This window comes from Jaculus jaculus, chromosome 16, assembly GCF_020740685.1.
Source record: "Jaculus jaculus isolate mJacJac1 chromosome 16, mJacJac1.mat.Y.cur, whole genome shotgun sequence".
Lineage (NCBI taxonomy): Eukaryota > Metazoa > Chordata > Mammalia > Rodentia > Dipodidae > Jaculus > Jaculus jaculus.
In genome coordinates, this window is record NC_059117.1 from 38,386,153 (window position 1) to 38,400,990 (window position 14,838).

A 14,838-nucleotide genomic window follows, 5' to 3' on the forward strand; every position below is an offset into this window, starting at 1 on the left:
GTGTGTTGTGTTATCTAGACCTTTCAAACTTGTCACTTACTGTATAAAAAGAAATCGCGTTTGGAAAAGGCAGGGGGAGTACAAATATGTTTATTTATAAAACTCAAGGATTTTTTAGTCTTTGAGGGTAGTTTGAGGAAGTGCCTCATTTTTATAATTAGGATTCAAATTCCAGACAGGGATATAACTCACAGACATACACCTAATTAACTTAGTAATAATGCTGGACAAATGCTAACAATTCAACAGGCGAGCCCATTCCCAGAACCTTTCATGATGTCTGTTTTTTTCTTCTGCTTTTAAGGTATTTTGTAGCTCAAATAGAATTCAGAATAATGTCTCTCGATAACCATAGAAAACTGAAATTTCCAGCAAACTCTAAAGAATATGAGATGATAAAAGACCAAAAAGGGAAGGTTAATCTGTGCTCATTTTTTAATGTCCTTAACAATATTGCAAACTAAATCATCTGTATTCTGTAAAGAAAACATATTAAGATGATTAACTATTTTCACTTCTTTTAGAATACTTTTCTAAAGGCACAAGGCAAAATCCAGGCATATTAAGAAGACGATAGAAAAATAGAGATGCGTACTACCTAGCTAAAGCTAGCCCATGAACATTGCTGACCATGAACAAAAGAATCAAAAAAATTAACAACAGACCAAAGGAAAACTAGCAGAGCGGCGCCACCTAGCGTTTGTTTTCTTATAAAGCACCTGGTATTTTACAAAGCGCCCTCTTGTGGTCCTAGTTAGCATTTCGCCACAGACAGGAAAACCAATCTGTTAAGACTGGTTGACCTCCTCTGTTCTTGCTGAAAAAACATAGAAATTGATACTGTATCTCAGAATATCTGCTAATAATATATTCGTGCATTCACCATATTTAAAACAGAACAATTTAATATATACAAAGTCCCACTGATCACAGCATTAATGAATATTTCAAATGAACACTGTACCTATAAAATCTAAATAAAGGATACATTTCTACAGTATTCCATCTCCACAAAATACTGTTAAGGATTAATACTAAATTCTGTAACTGTATCAACATTTTGTTAACTTTTAAACAACAAAGCAAATTCTAAAGATGTTTTAAAATAGATATGAGAGGATTTGAGCCAGAAATAAGAGTCATGTTCCCGTGTGCCTCAGTTTACCCACAAGTCCTGTGAGGATTGTTCCATCTTACCCACATTCTTGTGAGGGTGGTAAGAAGTTACTCTGTAAATTCCAGCCCTAATATTTCTGGCTGTAGAATTTTTGAGGATGTCAGAAAGGGAGAAATATTATTTATGCCTGGATAACAGCATATGTGTCCTATAAAATGAGGATAGTTGATAATGTGTTTGCACCTGTTCTATTTCTAAGATCCTTTGATTAGGTAAGACAACAAATTCTCCTTGTCACTGAGCCCTCATAGACCCATGTCATTTCTCTGTACCATTTTCCTCTTTCTAACACAGCTCTCCAAGCTCCCATCCATTTTGGCAAATTAACTAGGGAAGATGGGTGTTTCAAAAACGTATCTTCTAAGTGTAAGTCCAGTCACCATATTCCCCCACTGAAAGGCCTGAGGTGTTATCTTTCCTGTGTGTTTTTCCAGGGCAGTAACTATTTACCAGTAACTTCTCTGTACCTGGAAGTGTACCCCATGCTTTCTGTGCCCATGGTCATTCCAAGACAAGGTAGGACAGGCCTGTGTTCATAGAGGAGCTAGCCAAGACTCGGAGAGACTCAGAGAACTCCTCGGTGGGAAAGTGCAGAGGATGGAATGTGAATCCAGGTCTCTGGTTATGAAACTTGTTCTTTATGACTTAAAAGGTAGACTTTGGAACCAGAAATATTTGGGCTGGAATCCAGGTTTTGTCGCATACCATATGACCCTGGGAAACTTCGTAATGTCCTTGTGCCTGTGATTTCTCATCTGTAAAATGGGTACCATGCTAGTTACCTCTCAGAGTGAGTCCGTGCCATTAAGCATGGGGGGTAAACATTGCCACAGAGGCAGAGTGTTCTGTTGGTTCCATACACTTTCTCCTGGACTCGGCTTCGAGATCCTCTCTGCATGTTCGAGGCCATTCTCTTGATTCCAACCTGCTTTCCTGTCTTTTCTTCTTCCACTTCCTAAGACTCCAACCTGGACTTGTTCCAGTCACCACCCTTGGAAGCACAGATGTCCTCAACATATAGTGGTTCAACTAAAACTTTTTGACTTTGTAAGTGGAAGAGAGTTTACACTTGCTAAGGCCTTCTCCATCTACACTTGTATAGAAGAAGTGGGGCGGCGGCTGCTGCTGCTGCTGCTGCTATTGCCTGGTACAAGTCCCTCTTTTCCTCTCTACTGACCCCTAGTGGTCAGCACAGAAAGCAACATAAGGCAGACATAATAAACATTAGATGTTATTGATATTATTAATTATTATTATTATTATTATCAAGGTCAAATCCCCAAGCCACTTCATTCATGAAGTTTTTGCCACCCCACAGATGTCTGAGACATCTTCCTCCTCTGAGATGCCTCACACTATGGCCTGATGTATCCTTTCTCATAAGCTATTGCTGCTCAATACAAAGCTACTGGCCACAAGGGGCTATTGAGCACTGGAAATGTGACTAATCCAGATAATATCTTCTCTAAGGGAGAAATGCATGCAGATTCCAAAAGATAAAGAAAATTATAAAACACTAACTTATATTTATAGTCTTATATTTAATGTTTTGATTTTATTGATTTTCATTTGAAATGATACTTGAATATACTAGATAAAATAAAAATATTATTGAAACTAATTTTACCTGGTTAACTTCATTTTATCTTAATATTACACACGTGATTTACATTATATTTCTATTTGAAAGTTTTCAATTTAAGATTATTTCTCTTAATTTGATTAAGGTATAATCAATAGATACATATACAGAGAAAGAGAAAGAAAGAAAGTGAGAGAGGGAATTTATAACATGATCTTTTGATAGGCATTATGCATTGTAAAAATGATTAAGCTAATTTAACCTACACATCACCTCCTATACTATTGGTGAGGATGTTTAAAACCCTGTTACAATTTTTAAAGATAGACTACAATATTTTAAGTTACAGCCAGTAGCACAATAGATCTCCAGAGTTACTTGTCTTGCCAAACTAAAATTTTGTACCTTAATACCAAGATAAATTTGTTTTTTAATAACTAGTTGGATTGCAAATTTTAATGGTACATATTTTGGAAAATATAGAAAAGCACAGGTTTATATCTCTTCACATAAGAAGAAATACTGTGTGTCTTCTAGGATTGTTATTTGTAAAGAGGCATTTAACCACAAACTCAGGGTCATACTATAAGTGCTTTGTAACCTGCGTCTTTCATGTAATATCCCTTTTTTATGTCTTTGAGGTGCAGTTTGGATATGTAGCCCAGCCTGGCCTACAACTTGTGATCCTCCTGATTCAGTCTTTGGGGTGCTGTGATTAAAGGTAAGCACCACTGTACTTGGAACCTCCTTCTCGTCCTTTTCCTCTTAATAGTAGAGATTGAGTCTAGGGCCTCAGGCACTCCAAGCAAGGGGTCCGCCACTGAGTTATAGCCTCAGCCTGTTTCAGGTCTCTCTTTTTCTTTTTAGATAAAGTCTCACTAAGTTGACCAGACTAGCCTTGAACTTATTCTGTAATCCAGGCTAGCCTTGGATTTGTCTTCCTACCTCAGCTTCTTGAGTAGTCAGGATTACAAACCCATGCCATCAGGCTTGATTTGCAGCCTCATTTTAAATGGCTGCATAAGTATCTTGTTTCTGGATGCACCCTATTCTATTTAGCCAACCTGTGCATAAGTCACAGACCAGCTAGATATCTACCCATCCTGGTTCCTCTACCTGAGCAGAGTTGAAGACTATCCTTTCAAGCATCTTTTGCAACTATCTGGGGTCATATGACACAGTTCTGACCAACACAATATGGTAATTATGTGAGTCACACCCCAGGATTGTATAGCAAACCCACACAGTCTTCTTGGCTCTCCCTCATTATTCAGTTAGATGAAGACAGGGGGTCCACGGGAAGATTTTGAAACCAAGATGCCAGAACTATGAGACAGAATGAGCTAGGATCCTTGAATCACAAATGGAAGGTCACTGAACGATTTATCTTGAACTAAAAGCAAGATTATTATGTTAAGCCATTGATGTGTGATATTATTTATAAAACAAAACATTAGTCACTTAACAGCTAATTATGGATATTTAGATAATACCCAATTCTCTTCTTATATTCTTGTTTTCTAGAAGTAAAATTGCAAGGTCAGAGGTTATAGATGTTTTATGACTTTTGAAAACTACCAGCAAATTCCCTTCAGAAACTTTAGCATCATATTTTATTATTGCATCCTTTATTCCTTGAATGGGAAGCCACTTATAGCATCTTATTTCAATTACTTCTAAATATCTTGTAGATGATGGATGGATTATTAAATCAAATAAAAATTTAGTACACATGCAGAAGAAAATGGGGTAGCTGGGCGTGGTGGCGCATGCCTTTAATCCCAGCACTCAGGAGGAAGAGGTGTGAGTTCCAGGCCAGTCTGAGACTACATAGTAGGTTCCAGGTCAAGCCTGGGCTAAAGCAAGACCATACCTCAAAAAAAGGAGGAGGAGGAAGGAAAAGAGGAGGGGAAGAGGAGAATCAAGCAGGCCAGAGAATCCAAGCTGGAGCACAGCCTGCAGAAACTCAGTGACCTCATCCTCTAGCGCCTAGAAAATACCTAGATGCAGAAGGAGCTCAAAATTATTGTTTGCAAACTATTCCTTTCAAAGGGGAAAAAGAAGAGGAAATCCATAAAACTCTTACTGGGGAAGGGAAAGGAAGAAGCAATGAGAGAAAGGAAGGAAGGAAGAAAGAAAGAAGGGAGGGAGGAAGGGAAGCAAGGAAGGAAGGAGGGGAGAAAGCAGAGGAAGAGAGAAAGAGAGGAAAGGAAGAAGGGAGAAAGGGACAGAAAATTACCAAATCTCTGGCCCCCAGGGTGATCAGATTTTCTCAACTACTTATAATATGCTAAAAAGCAACCCCAAAGTATAAGTCGTAGAAACATCGCACCCCCATCTCAGTCAGAACGCCGTTTCTAGCTTACAGACTTGCACCCTGAGGACTTGGTCTCCCAGAAGGGACGGGCGGTGTACGAGCCGCTGAGGCGGATCTCCCTCCATGCACTAGGCACGTGCCAGCGGCTGCTCTCTTGAGCTACGCAGACCAGAGTGTATCAAATGACACACGCCCATTGTCTCTGCCTCCGGCATACATGTTAAATCCTATGATAGCATCGAGACTGCTTCACATAAAGAGAGCTTCCAGTGGTGCCATTTTGTACGTGTTCATCATGGGGACGTGGCTTGCTTGGATGGTTGAGGGGACAAAGAACCAAGGTAATGTAGAATGTCTCTGTTTCTTATTGGGGAAGAGTTTTAGACACACAGTACTATTTCCATTGTCATCGCTCATTGACAGTCCCTCCTGCGGTGCGGTTAAGGGCCAGTGTGGCCTCCAGAGAGTTTTCAGTAAGGAAGCAAAGGCAACATTTGTTAAGTTTAATAAAAGCCTTCTCCTCTGGCTTGAGCAATGCTCTGAAAAAATACTTTTGTTATTCTCTGTTCTGAAGCCTGTTGCCCTTCTGGTCTCTTTTCTTTGTCCCAGACCCCTTCACATTGGCTTTAGCTACATAAGGGACTTGGGGAAATGACAGCCCTAATCATAATCTCTAAGATCTCTACATAAGGTGTCTATAACTGGAATTTCCTCATTACTTTAATGTCCTTCTAGTCACAGCTTCATGGGCCTATTATGTGTAAATTAGAAACACATTATTTCACCAGCAAAGCTTTTCTTTCAAATGCATAGAATTTTATAACCTGTCACAATCTATTAAATTCTGAATTGTTTGTACTGAAACTGACTTTCTTCTGTAAGAAGATGTCAAAGGATTTTAATTTCAGCTAATTCTGGCAACCAAAACGAGTCTCCTCTACTTAATAGCTGGCTCTGGTCTCCATAGCAAAATGCTTCCAGGAACAATTGGAAATTACAAAGATAATAGTGTGTTTCTTTGGATTAGTATCACCTCGGAAATGTGATGCCTTTGCCAATTCAAAGCTGTTTTGCTGTCTCTTTAAAGCTGAATTTCCTGAAAAGCTCTTAAATATTAAGAAATGACTTAAATAGACAAGAAGAGAGAAACGCCAAAGGTAGTGGACAGAATGTGCATGAGTTCAGAGTTCTAGAATCCCATAAGGGCCACTTTCAAGTGGGGGAACTTGGCAGGCCTGGGTTTCAGACCCCATTTAGCGTGTCTTCTTTCTGCAGAGCCGGATGTCATGTTCATTACTACAGCATTTTGGCTTCATGTCCATCAGCTGGAATAGTTCCAAGGAAGATCTATTTGGGCGAGAAAGCCATTATTTCCTTCAAAACCAGCTCATAAAGTATGATGTAAGCTCAAGCCTGCAGCGAGAGCTCACCACGAGGCATCACTTGCTCTAAAGCTGGAAACCAGTGCCAGCCATTAAGTGATCACTCAAATCCAACACCAAGGAAGTTGTGCTGGCTCAGCTGCGAGCAGCTCCATGCTTGCTGAAGAGTGGCTAATAAAGTAACTCACACCAGGCTGGAGTGGTGGCTTAGCAGATAAGGCACTTGCCTGCAAAGCCAAACGACCCAGGTTTGATTCCCCAGGACCCAAATAAGCCCGATGCACAAGGTGGCGCATGTGTCTAGAGTTTGTCTGCAGTGGCTGAAGGCCCTGGCACACCCATACATTCTCTCTCTCTCCTCTTTCTCTCAAATAAATAAAATAATAAAGAACTATTTTAAAAAATAGCACATATTAACTAAAGTTCAGCATAATGGCAAGTGGGGTCTGGTTCGCCACCTTTTTAATCCTTAGAAACTGCCTCTGGAGTGGATGACATTTTCATTTCTATTTATAGTGGGCAAGCCAGAAGCTGAAGAGGGAGAGACAAGGACTTCAACTCAGGTCCCTTCAGTATTATCTCTTCCTTCTGAGAACCATTCACTCTCTCAGTCTAACTCTTCTCTTTCTCTGACTCTTTTTCTTTTGATTAAAGAAGGTCTGAAAAGGGTGGAAAAGAATGGCGTGAAGGGAGGAGTGACTCTAAAATGATCACTCTTTCTACATGTGCATCTGTAATGTGTGTGATGCATGTCTCAGCGTATCTGCTGTCCTCCACTATTTCTCACCCTCATATTCCCTTGAGACAGTCTTTCTCTGAACCTGGAGCTGCTGTTTACACGAAACCCAGTGATTCTCCTGTCTCCACTCCCCACAGAACTGGGGTAGCAGACATGTAGGACCATACCCAGATGTTTATGTGGATGTTGGGAATCCAACTCAGATAGTCTGTGGCCCTTTTCAGGCTCTTAATATTATATGAGAAGTGCTTTCACTTGTTGAGCCGTCTCTTTAGCCCAGTCACACTAAAATCTGCTAAAGATGAATGTTGAAAACCCAAATTGTAGACTTGGTTAAGATGAGAACATAAACAAATTTGTGTGGATGTGTTCCACATTGATTTCAAGGCTAGTACAACTCAAAACTTAAATAAAATAAAATAAAAGTTCAAAGCCAGACGTGGTGGCACACACCTTTAATCCCAGCACTCGGGAGGCAGAGGTAGGAGGATCGCCATGAGTTCGAAGCCACCCTGAGACTCCATAGTGAATTCCAGGTCAGTCTGGGCCAGAGTGAGACCTAACCTCCAAAAACCAAAAAATAAAAATAAAAAAAAAATAAAAGTTCAATAGGTTTCTAAGAGAGACTTGACCGTTTCCTTTCACTGGTACTTACACTTCTAATAAAAGAAATCTCACATCCTCGCTGTCAGCTTTCTCCGTGTCCAGCTGGGTGAGTAACAGTTCCTCAACCAGGGCAGGCAGCCTCACATTCATCTACAAGGCTGGGGGACGTCCAGATCGCTGGGCCCAGCCACCAAGTTTTCAATTCCTTAGGTAGGGCCTGAGAATTCGCATTTTGAGCAAGTTCCCAAAGGATGCAACTGGCCCAGGGACTGCACCTTGAAAAATAATATAGATGTAAAAATGAGAGTCAAAGAATTAGCTACTGATGTGATTTGCTTTTTACTGGTCTGGGACAAGGCAAGTACAGAAAGTGAAAGCGGGCATGTGGGAGGGAGCTCGCGATCTAACACGAGCGGGGGCTGTGCGCTTCCCCATCTGCACGAGTCACATGCGGAGGAAAGAGCCCACATTTTATTGTGACGGACAGAAGACATAGACCTTGGTTAATCAGCGCAAGCACGTGAGAAGCGCAGCTTCTGAACCATCTTGCCAAGTCGCCGCATTTTGAAGAATGCTGAGCACACCCGTGAGTCAGGTGCAGACCTCCTATAGTAAGGGGCACAGGGCAGGAGGAAGGCGCTGGGTCTTGACCTGGTACCCATTTCCCTACGAGGCCCAGGGGACGTGCAGGGCTGTAAGCACAGCCCCTGGGTGTGACACTGCATGTGGGTACAGAGGATGCACCCAGAGCCCAAGGAGCTCGGGCTTCTTTGAGGTTGGAGGACAGGACAGAGAAACTGGCCAGTCAGAGCAAAGAATGCCCAAATCTGTGTGGGAAGGAGAGCTAGATGTTTCTTACAGAGGTCCACCTGGCTCTCATTGACAGACACCTATGGAAACTCAAGACTCAATAAAGAAGATTCTATTTTTATTAAAGTATTTTATTATTTTTATTTATTTGAGAGAGAGAGAGAATGGGTGCACCAGGGCATCCAGCCACTGCAAATGAACTCCAGACGCATGCGCCACCTTGTGCATCTGGCTTTTGTGGGTCCTGCGATTCTCCTGTCGAGAATCTACAGGAATCGAATCAAGGTCCTTTGGCTTTGCAGGCAAACACCTTAACCACTAAGCCATATCTCCAGCCCCAGAACAGTCTTGATTATAACATTCACCCCAGGTCTGTCTAGACTGGAAACTTGGGCATGACTCGGTCTACAGGTTGGGAGGAAGAATATCCTGGGCTTGCTCATGCACTTGGGGAGTCAGAGCCCAGGAGTCGGGAAGAGTGGAAATTATCTCCTTGATCTCACCTATTCAGGCTGGCATGTGGTTATATCTCTTTAAACATATTTCTTACAATCCCTGAGGATTCAGCTGTGCTCTGTCTTAAATTGCTGGATCCTCTTGGGCAGTCTGTAAGGAAACCCACGTGAATGGGGCTTTTCTCCACAATTTCAGAGCTCGATGGATGTGCCACATATTGACTTTGCTAACTGTCTTTTCAAATGGATCTCCTGACAGCTCCAGGGTTTTACTTGCAGTGTTTAATTTTTTAATATTTTGCCCTTCAAGCTCTGATAAATCCAGTATTCTTTTAAATATTTGTCCAAATTAGATGGTAGGCAGAGGAGGAAGCACATTACATGTTTGGTACAACAAGGTCTGGTGAGTGGCTTCAGACATTTAGGTACCGCTCTGCTCCCTGCTTGAGGCATGTCATTTTCTAAAGCCTTGTGCCGTGTCACTGAGGAAGAGGTTCTCACTACTTTATATAGTTGTCCCTTCTCACCCGTGGTTTCCCTTTCTATAGTTTCAATTACCCACAGCCAACTCCAGTCCAAAATATAAATGGAAAATTTCAGAAACAAAGTCTCATAGTTTAAGTTGTTTTTAAAAAAAAAATTACTTATTTATTTATTTTAGAGAGTGAGAGAGAAAGAGTCAGGCAGAACAAGAGAGAGAGAGAGAGAGAGAGAGGGCGTGCCAAGGCCTCCAGCCACTGAAAAACAAACTCCAGATGCATGTGCCACCTTGTGCATCTGGCTTACATGGGTCCTGGGAAATCAAACAAGTCAAAAAGGTAACAAGCCCTATAGGTTAAGTTTTAAACTGGACTTTGTTCTCTGTGCAGTGATGAAATGACCCAGCGTTCTTCTCCATTAGACTCTGGACATGAATCGTGCCCCTGTCTACCGTGGCCACACTGTATTTACAACCCCCCTCCCCATGAGTTACTGAGTAGCCATGTTGATTATCAAGCCTGCTGTGCTCAGCATCCTGGTGCTTGGGCTCAAGTAATGCTCCTTCTCCTTAACAACTGGCCCCAGCGCAGGATGTGAAGAGCTATGTCAACAAAAGATGCGGATTGTGTCCTTGAAGTGAAAAGGTAACAAGCAGCCTAGAAGCCGGCTCTGTCTCTGGCCCAGTAGGAGCTGCCAAATTTCCTCAGCTGACGTCAATGACTTTTCTCTCCTTTCAGCTTCATACTGAGATGGATTCCCCAGTTCCTCTCACCTGGTGGCTGCAGGAAGCAATCCTACCACCGGCTTCCTATTAGGGGCCAGTGATGGAGAAAGAAGGAAGGGGATTTTAGTATGATCAGGGAGGGGCACGCTAGGCACTGATGGGTAAGATGCAGTATATCAGAACCAGCCAAGATCACAATGGGATAGGATGAGCAGAGTTGACTGAATCCATCAGACTAACTCATTGCAGCTGATTACATCAAAATCCAAGTGGTGTTATGCCTGAAGAGGAGGAGGGTATGGATCCAGAAAGGAAGGTCTGTGTTCGGAGAAGAGGAATTTATGGGTTCTTAGGGGATAAACACAGTGTTTGTGATACTACCTTTCATAACTGGACTCCTTGACCTTCTCCTTTAATCTCTCTGAACATCAGTTTTCTCGTTTACAACAGATTACTTCAGTATGCCCCCCCCTTCCCAACTTAGCGCTGGGCCTGGTGAAGTGTGAGTCCTCTGTAAATATAATGAGGGAGAAGATATGTCAGGGGAGGTAGTGATTGTATCTAGACACTACATTTCTTCGTGGGCTTGTTTCAAATGGGTCTTTCTCCTTACTACAGGCAAGTTGTGTCCGAAATGGGACAACTAAGACCTTGTTCAGAGAGAACAGTCATATGATTTGTGAGGACATTATTTAGGCAAAGAAACTCAAGTTAGCTATTCAAACACATGCCAAGAATATTTCTGGATGGGCTGCTAGCTCAGTGGTACAGCACTTTCCTAGCATGCACAAGGCCCTGGGTTTAATCTCTAGCACTGCCAAAAAAAAAAAAAGAGTATTTCTGAATACTATTATATTATTATATATTATTATATATATTATTATATATATTATATGTTATATTATTATGTATAATATATATTATATATATTATATATATTATATATAATATATTATATATATTATATATATGTATTTCTGAATGTTAATAATAGCAACACTAATAGTAAGACAAAAAAATGCTATAAAGAAAATGAATCTAGCCAAGGAGGAGGAGTTAAAACTGAGCATTTGGAATACTTTAATGGACACTTTACCACAGTGGCAAGGTCTTGACATGGTTTTATGATGCCTGCTTGATTGAGAAACTGGAACTCAAGAGAAATTCAGAATTTTCCCACGGCTCTGGCAAGCAACAAAACTAAGATTGATTAGAACTCAAATTATTATAAAATGCCAAGGTTTATATCATGTTTTCTTTACTAAAACCACTTGCATTGGAGGGTGTGCTCATTCATTCATTCATTTCTTCATATGTTTCTTCAGCAGATGGTTCTGGAGTCCCTACCATAGTCCCACACTATTTCAACTTGGGACAAAGAAAGATGAGCCTGTAGTCTCCAAGTCCCGGGGCTCCAGGCGTGTTTCCAGAGGTCTCAGGACAAGGCTCTGTTCTCTTTTCTCAGTCGGAGGAGAATGGTTGAATCACTAATGGTGACAGAGACAGCAGTTGGAGTATGACATGGGTTGCTCCACCCCCAGCCCCCGAACCATCTGCTCTCCTCCACGAAACGTATTCTTGTGATATCAAGGCAAAGGCGGTCAGATCTCAGAGGTCACCTTAACCCTCCCAGGCTCTAAAGAATCCATTGTTTGGAAGGAAAATGGCCATGACCACTCAGATTCCTCTTCACTAGGAATCCAAACCAGTGGACATGAAAGGGCTTTGAGGTTTATCCTATGAATTCGATTCAATTCATCTAACTGCTCTAAGGTGACCTGTTTGCTGTGGCTTGTGCCAGGGGCCGGGCACACACAAAGGATTAAGCCACACAGTGTCTTTGGGCTCTACCGGTTGCCAGCTAAGACTGATTCATCATTATCCAGGCTTGTCTGTGATGCTCCAATGTGGCTTGTCAAACTGTTAAAATCTGTTGTAACATTTGGAAGATAGATCCAAACTGCCTGATATCGACTTGCTGTCCTGTTCGCTTATGAACTTGGTTGCACTGACGTTGTCCCAAGAGCCTCCTCCCTACTTACGTTCCTGTGATGTAAAATCCGGGGCCCCCAGCCCCTGCCCAGCGCCCTGGCAGCCATCGACATCATTGGTCTGCACCTGGGCTATTGCAGTTGTTAGGTACTTGTTTTGTGTTGGTTTTGCCCAGAGCTCACAGGTCAGTTACTCTAGCCAGCCAACTTGCCCAGGGCTACGCTGTCTCTGCCGCCTCTGGGCTGGGACTCCAGGTGACCACTCAGCTTCTATACAGGTGCTGGGCAACTGAAGTCAGGCAAGCAGTTAATAAACTGAGCCATCTCCCAAACCCCAGCTGTTGGGCATTTTGAGTGACTTCTCTAAATAGAACCCATCCTACATGATTCCTGTGCATGGAAGAATGAGGAGGAAAAGTTGGGACCAACTAGAGGGGAGTGGCCTGGAGAACCCACTTCGGTAGAACATCCGTTGTTCCTTCAGACCTCTGCCTATTCTCTAGCTGTGCTGTCCAGTACTGCCCCAAAGCCTTCTCCTTCGACCCCATCCTGCAGTCCAAGGCTCTGGACAACTTATTTCCTGAGCCCAGGTCTGCTTCTTGGAATGTGCTCCCATGTCCTCGGTATGAAAGTCATAATTGGTTTATGTGAAAATAAAGAAGAGCAGATGGCTGGAGTGTTGTCTGTTTTTTTTTAACTGATGAACAGAACTCTCTCCCTAGAGACCCCTTTGCTTGCAAATGAAAAGTAATAATTATAAGAACTGGGATTGAGACTGTGATGAAAGGTACTTGCTAGCAAAGCTGTGAGCCTGAGTTCAATTCCCCAGAATCGACTTAAGACTGGAAGTAAAATGATGCCATGCATCTGTGATCTCAAATGCCCCAACACCAACCTCAATGGGAGGCAGAGCCAGGAAAATCCAAACTTTGCTGGCTAGCTACTCTGACATTTGTTTGTTAGAGTCTTGCAGTTCACTTGTGGCTGCAAGAGACCCAATCTCAAAGAAGGTGGAGCACGGACACCTGGAAGTTGTCCTTTGACCTCCACAAGTGGGCCTCCCCTCGACCTCCGCGCACATGCGCGTGCGCACACACAAACACACACACACACACACACACACGCACACACACACACAATAATTTAAAATAGATTCCAACTGATGAGCAAAAGGAATCTACCAAATGAGGAGTGGTGTGGCTCCAGGCATGCTCCTGTCTCTGGAGAAGTTGAGGTCCCTGTGGCATCTGTTCTTGGCATCAGTGCCTCAGCCAGGCCTCCTTAGTGTTGCCAGTTGGTGCACACTATAAGAAATCATTTTTCAATGTCATTTCTTGTGTTTCTGTGCTTAGTAAAAGAACTATCCCCCAGATAGATGCTCCAGTTGGCCAACCCATCTCAAATAGGATGCACGATCATCCAAATTCGTGTCTGGTGAAGCTCCTACGCCTACCATGGCTGCTTGTTCCAATCCTCTGGGGCTGGAAGGGGCTGATTCTTTCATCTCTACGAGGTTTTGAATTCAAATAGGCACCCAGCAATGTTTGTTACCCCTGGAGAGAAAGGCAGAACTGGAAGATTTGGAGCATATGGTGGTGGTGGACACGATGGGCACATGGGAGAGAATTACTAGTAAACAGAGGTTAAAAGGCAGGGAGTCTTGGAGTAAGGAAAATGGGTAAAATGCTGGTGTGATTTGGATCATTGCTATGTCACAACCATCCCAAAGTTTGGAAGCTTAAAAATAACACTCAAGGATTGTGTCCTTTGGTCAGGAGATGAACCTGAGGGCTCTGGCAACGTGGGCAAAGCTCACCTGACTCTCTCACGTGGCTGTAGGGGCTGGTCTGGGATGGGCTCTGCTGGAGCAGTAAACTTGTGCTTCATGTACCTTCTCGTCTTCCAGCAGGCCAGTCCAGGTTTGTCCCAAGGCAGCTGCAGGTTCCACGAGCAAAGCTGGACAGATTATAGGCGTTGTCTTGAGACCTGAACGCAGAATGAGGCCAGTGTCAGCAAAGCCTCAAACACCCGACACAAAGCAAGCCACTCGTGCGGCCAAAGCTTCAAAAATCACAGTGAGAGTGTGATTTCTGGGAAGGATGAAGAGCCATGGCCACTTTGGTCATCAATGTACCCTAGTGGCCTTGGAGTGACATCTCCCTTCTCTGCACCATTCTTGTCATTTCTTTTTTACTTATTTTTGGTTTAGACCTGGAATTCACCTGTAGTCTCAGGGTAGCCTCGAACTCACGGCGATCCTCCTACCTCTGCCTCCTGAGTGCTGGAATTAAAGGTGTGCGCCACCACGCCCAGCTCAGCCTTGTCATTTCTATTGAACTGGTAGCTCCACATCAGCCGCGTCATTTCTCAAGTGGAGCTACCAGTTGTATGTGGCTGAATCACGAGGTCATATGAAGTACTCAGTACGGGGTAGGGACACGGTGGGCACTGAGTGAGTAAGCATGAACTTTCATTAGCCGTACTGTTACCTTCGTGATTGTGTTTAGTTGAGTGATTATGATGACGTGAAGGCTCCGTCTGCTGGGTGATGACTCCTCCTGGGATATAAGTCTAG